This window comes from Nicotiana tabacum, chromosome 16 (genome assembly GCF_000715075.1).
Source record: "Nicotiana tabacum cultivar K326 chromosome 16, ASM71507v2, whole genome shotgun sequence".
In the NCBI taxonomy this organism is placed as follows: domain Eukaryota; kingdom Viridiplantae; phylum Streptophyta; class Magnoliopsida; order Solanales; family Solanaceae; genus Nicotiana; species Nicotiana tabacum.
The window spans coordinates 3,252,746-3,259,045 of record NC_134095.1 but is presented as its reverse complement, the minus strand read 5'-3'; the positions used below and the strand labels follow the sequence as shown (position 1 = coordinate 3,259,045).

General features: G+C 36.4%; 1 pseudogene; it reads right to left on the bottom strand.

The window, feature by feature from the left end:
• Positions 1-777: 777 nt before the first annotated feature.
• LOC107767010 (NADPH-dependent aldehyde reductase-like protein, chloroplastic) lies at positions 778-5,068 on the bottom strand (annotated as a pseudogene).
• Between the last annotated feature and the right edge of the window lie 1,232 nt (positions 5,069-6,300).

Below are 6,300 nucleotides of genomic sequence, written 5' to 3'. Positions count from 1 at the left end.
TTTTTAAATTTATTAAGACTATACACCAAATAATATGTGTATTATGGTAAATTATATATTTTATTTATTATTTCTCAAGGGGTGCATACAATAATATGAGATATCATGACTAACACAAAAAAAAATGAACGGAGGAGTATACAATAGTATGAGATATCATGACTAACATGAATCTTTCTATCTAGCAAGAAAAAGTAATAAATATCCAATAAAATATCAAAGTTTGGATATATTATTAAAGTTAAAAATATCATTTTTTTTAAATGGAGTGGGCATTTTCTCTTCACTTGGTTTGACTGAAAAAAATAAATTTATCATATTTAAATGACTAAGTGGGACCAAATTGGCATGTAATCGCAAAGACAACTCAAAAGACATCTATCTCTTTGGTAACATCAGTACTCTGAAATTTTTTAGTTTTCCGTAAACAAAGGGTCAATTGATTTTGTTACTCTTTACATATTTATTTTTAATTTTATGATTCTATTTTTTTTATATATACGAGAGATTTACTTTTACGCGTAAGAGATCTTAAAAAATTATTTTCTTAAATTATAAATTATAAAGGGCATGATAGATAAGTTGCAAAATTGCAAGAAAACCGTCAACGAAAAACAAAAATATTTTATTTTTCTGATTACTATGATATAAAAATATCCAAAAAAAAAAGTAAATTATGAAATTCAAATACAAACCCAATGAAACAAAACCAGAGTACCCAAATCCAAAATCCATGTTTATGCTAGCAAAATTCTACTAGGAAAAACTTTTAGTAAATCAGATGTAGCCGCCATTGACACGAATGATCTGTCCATTAACCCATTCAGAAGCGTCGCCGGCCAAAAACCCAACCACCGGCGCAACATCCTCCGACTGACCAAGTCATCCCTTAGGGCACTCGTCAATCACCTTTTTTACCATTTCCTCCGTTTTCCCGTCGAAAAACATATCCGTCGCTATAGGTCCCTGTAACAAATCCGATATTACACCCAACCAACCGATTATATTAACTCAACAGTAATTGTGATTACAATGTAGATGCTAACGATAGTAAGGATAGAGCAACATAAATCTAAGAAGAAAGGGACTGAGAATTAGACTGATACAGAATTGGAGATGAGAAATACAGAAGGCCAGAGATGAGAACACAGAGCTAAGACTTCATAACTTCCATAAAGAATACTCTACTCCCTGTGCTATACTTATAACTAATTTCCCCCTGCCTACATTCAACCTGGGTCCCACAAATAATTATCTAATTTTCCAAATATGCCCTCCACAGAGTTACTCAATAAGTTCACAACAATACCTTCCGCCTCAAAAAGAACTTTGTCCTCAAGGTTCGGGTAGAGTAATGTTATATGTTGCAAGAACCTTGCTCTATACAACTGGAACCCATCAGCCGAAATCATACGAATCCATAAAATAATATCAACTTCCTTTGCATATGCACTGTTCTTCTCACTCTCTTTGGTGACACATTTATCTTTTAGAAGGTTAATGAAGTCATGATGCCAAACCAACACTTTCTTTAGGACCTGCTTAGCCCAATAATCTCTGATGACCCTCTTTTTATTTATCAGAACTATTATCCAACCTTGATATGGTGGACCATGAATTAGTGTACTATACTCCTTTTCTAGTGTTTGGTAAATTAATGCAGTCCTCCACCAGAATAGAACTTTGAATGGGTTTATGCATGTGTAGACATTATCCATAGCAGACAAAATTTCATCTCTATGAATGTTGGAAAAAATTTCAACCATCTGATAATCACCCCCAACATATAATCCATCCTGGTAAGCGTCAAAATGAGGATGCCTGAGTTTTTGCCTAGTCACTGCCTCATATAAATGAAGTGCCAAATGAAGAAACAACATAGCACACTCCGACCCAACATATGAACAGCTATATGATTTAAAATTGTGCATCGTTTCATGCTTGCAAGGAACACTAAGTTGATCATTGTTGACATAGACAACTAAACCAAGTTGTGGTTGCTCCCGGGTCTTTGCGAGAATTTCTAAAAGCTCAAGTCTCTGAAGAATATTATCTCGAGGAGTGGCTGTAAATGGCTCCAGTTGATGATACTCAATAATCTCACAACATATATCTAATGCGGTTCCTTCTCCAGTGATGCTCGCAAGAACGTGTCCAAGGCATTCCTCCCTTTCCAATAGGACAACTTCAGATTGAAGAACCAGAATAATAACAGTGGGATTAACCAGTCCATTTGCAAGTTGTAAAACTTCATACATGACACCCAATGAAGCATTCACCCCGATGTTTATAATAGCACAACCCACCTCCTTCCTTGTGTCAATAAGAAAATGGACAATAGAAGGAGAGGTACCATCCAACATAAAACCAAGGTTGATAATTGTCAAGAAGGTGACATTGCATACATGTATCTGTCCAAGTTTTCTCAGAAATCCATCAGTAATGGCAGCATTAGCATATGTACCAGCAACAACTTGTATTACAATATTTTTGCCCACATATTCTATTGGCACCCAAGCACATGCATCAACAATATATCTCAACTGAAGTTTCAAAGGTGTAATACAAGAATTCCACAAGGTTAGCGTTATGAACTTATCAGGCTTTAAGCTGCCCGAAGCATCGCAGAATACACAATCTCTTGCTACTCTAATGGATGTGGTAAGCAAAGTAGATCCAAGATCAAATGGAAACTCTAATCCGAATTGAACAGGGAAAAATTGATGCAAAGTTGTTATAAGTACATCATGACAAAGTGCATTGCAGTGATAACATATACCTCTGCTTATAGGCTGGGCATAACTGCAAGCGCAAAGAATACAAGGCATCTCCTCCAAGCATTAAGCAAGCCCTAGTCGACGTTGAAGGCATACTTTGCTAGAATTTCCAACAAGTAAATTATTCCAACAACCTTCTAAAACTTTGTGATTATCAAACACGACTAGGTCATAGGGAATACAAAATGTAGAATTAATTCGCAATGAAGGCTTCTCTGCAATTGCATCAACAAAATCTAGAGGTTCGTTTTTAATGGGAACAATTTTTGCCTCATCATTCTTCGCTTCAGTATTAGAGTCGTTATTGCAAGCAGTTGCCTTCGTGGTATGTATTGTCAGCTTACTCACCTTGTGCGGATTCTAAATCATAAGCTGACCAAGCTTGGTAGATGTACTAAGAGAAGTCGCATCTTTGGACCTATCAAACAATTCATCGAACATCTTGCACGCATTGATACTGCTTTCGCAAGCAGACTGCTCACCACAGTATTGCGGCAATTGTGAGGTGGTTATACTGCTCCATTGTGGAGGAACATATGCAAGGCCTGGAGAAAGTACATCTGACCCACCCAACTCCGATGAAATAGCTTCAAAATAACTTTCGTACTCAGCCATAGAGGTTACTTGCCGGAGTTTCGCTAATCTCCCTTCCGCTGACACGAGCCCTTTCTATTTAAATCGAATTCTCACCTTATCAGCAAAATGTGGCCAATCAATTAATTGATTGTTTCTAACTAACCACTCGTATCATTCCAATGCTTCACACCTTCGAGGTAGAACGACGCCCTAGTAAGCTTCTGATCATCCTTAATTTTATAAAAATCGAAATAACGTTCTGCTTGGAATATCCAAGCCTCCAGATTCTTGCCTCGAAACCGCCATAATTTTGCGTCCATAGCTATATCTCGGGGTTGAAAAGAGGTCATAGCCTTTCCCCCCCATAATCTCCAACAATACAGACGAAGTTCAGCTTGATCCTTAGAAATTGAATCCTTCATTTGTTGAACTGAATCACGAATTGAATTATCAATGAAAGCCTTGAGTACTTTTTGGTCCTCCATTGGAGACCTCTGGATGAAAGAACTAATGTAACAAACCCGATATTACACCCAACCAACTGATTATATTAACTCAACAGTAATTGTGATTACAATGTAGATGCTAACGATAGAGCAACATAAATCTAAGAAGAAAGGGGCTGAGAATTAGACTGATACAGAATTGGAGATGAGAAATACAGAAGATCATAGATGAGTTACTAAGACTTGACAACTTCCATAAAGAATACTCTACCCCCTCTGCTATACTTATATAACTAATTTTCCATGCCTACATTCAACCTGTGTCCCACAAATAATTATCTAAAATTCCAAATATGCCCGAGTTACTCACTAAGTTCACAACAGTCCCGGCGCCACACAGTTGGCCGTTATTCCCGATCCTTTTAGCTCCTTCGCCAGTATTTTAACCATTGCTTCCACCGCCGCCTTTGACGCCGTGTACGCCCCGTTCCTAGGCCTAAACGACGCCGCTGCAGACGATGCTAAGCATATAATCCTCCCACCTCCGCCGCGCTTTATTCTGTTGGCTCCTTCTTTACAGCATATGAACGCGCCAAGAGTGGCTTTGACAGAGATATTGGCTTTGACGGCAACGGCGCGTGGGGAATTGGAGCCGGAATTGATTTGAGATACGACGTCGTTGGCTTGAGTGGAGCTTGAGGAATAGTTGATGACGAGTTTAGCACCAAGAGAAGCCAAATGAAGTGCAATCGCTTTGCCTATACCGCGAGAAGAGCCGGTAACAATGGCTACACGATCTAGGAGTGGCAGTTTTTGGCCTTCGGTTGATTGCTCATGAACGGCTACGTGTTCATTTTTGCCCGCCATTTTTGTAGAAATTAAAGCGTTGAAATTGCTAGAAAAGATGAAGAGAACTGTAAAGTCTGTAATTCCAAATAAACTTGTACTACTTGGATTTGGAAAAAATATGGAAAAGGGTAAAAAAAAAAAAAATGGTAAGAGATTTAGAATGGTAAAGACTTGAAAGGGGAATGACAACAACAACCCAGTATAATCCCACTTTAGTGGGGTTTGGGGATGATAGTGTGTACGCAGATCTTACCCCTATCCTAGGATAGAGAAACTGTTTCCAAATAGACCACCGACGTCCTGCCTTCTCACTTTGCTCTTGAAAAAGGAATGGAATGATGAAAAGATTTAATGGAGCTACAAATAAGGAAAAAATTTAAATATGGAGACTAAGAATCTGGATAGATAGGAAAAGATATTGATGCCTTTTCAATTCAAGTAAGTAAGGAAATGTAAATCTTTTGGGATAAGCTCTAATAAATGATACTCACATGAGGTTAATTCATCTAAAAAGAAATCAGTAAATGCTAGAAAACTTTTACAGGTCTTCTTATATACCGTTTCAATTAGGAATGTAAGGACTAAAATATTTTAAAAATAAATTTAAACTAGAGAAATTTATTTAATACCAACAAAAGAAAGGTGGACATCAATTACTTTACACCGGAAAGGAACAAAAAAAAATTCCATACAAATATGAAGATCACATTTATTTTTGTTAATATAATATGTTCGATATTACATTATAATTAAATTAAGTAACATGATGTCTTATTTATTAAATGTTAGCATACAATATATTATTTTTGATTTACTAACGGTTATACAAAGTTAAATTAAGATATATTATCAGGGGTAGAAGGCGTGTATATAATAAAATATAGCCTAATGAAATTCACGTTTTCAATTAGTTTCTGGTTTATATTATACTACATTAAAACTAAAAAAATACTTATGATTTAAGAGGAAAACAAAACATTTAAGATAGCATACAAGATGGCCACATAAATACTTGACTTCAGGATATATCAGGTAATCTTTCCAATATTACAACTATGATTAGAAAATCTAGAAATAATCCATATAAACACCAGTAACATACAAGTAATCACCACTTCTCTCCCATGAAAACCGTTGCGTTGACTTCCTTCGCCAGAACTTTAACCATTGCTTCCACCCCCGCCTTCAAGTAGTGGATACAGAAGCATTTCTCTATCCATAGACAAAAACACATTGGAAAAAAAAAAATTAAAATAAAAAGTAAGCAACAGATGTAATTCGGAGAAAGGGTAGTACGCACCTTAAGGATTATAATTTGAGTCGAGGCCTATCTTAGTTTTTTGTGCCGAAAACTTAAGTGCATAGTGTATTGGGAAAAATTAAGTTTATATATGGAATTTATTATAAGATGACACGTCATGACACGTGGACCAGTCAAAGGAGGATAGGTGACGAAGAATAATCAAAGAGGCACGAGCTTCAACAGGCACAGATAGATATTCAGGAAAAAGCAAGAGAGATAGATGCTCGAACCTCTTTATGATGGAAGGGAACGAATATGATAGTAAAAAAGGTGTAGACACGTGCTACTGGGCATTAAATACGGAAAACGTTAAGAAATCTGTATTAAATCAAATATGATTACTGATTGT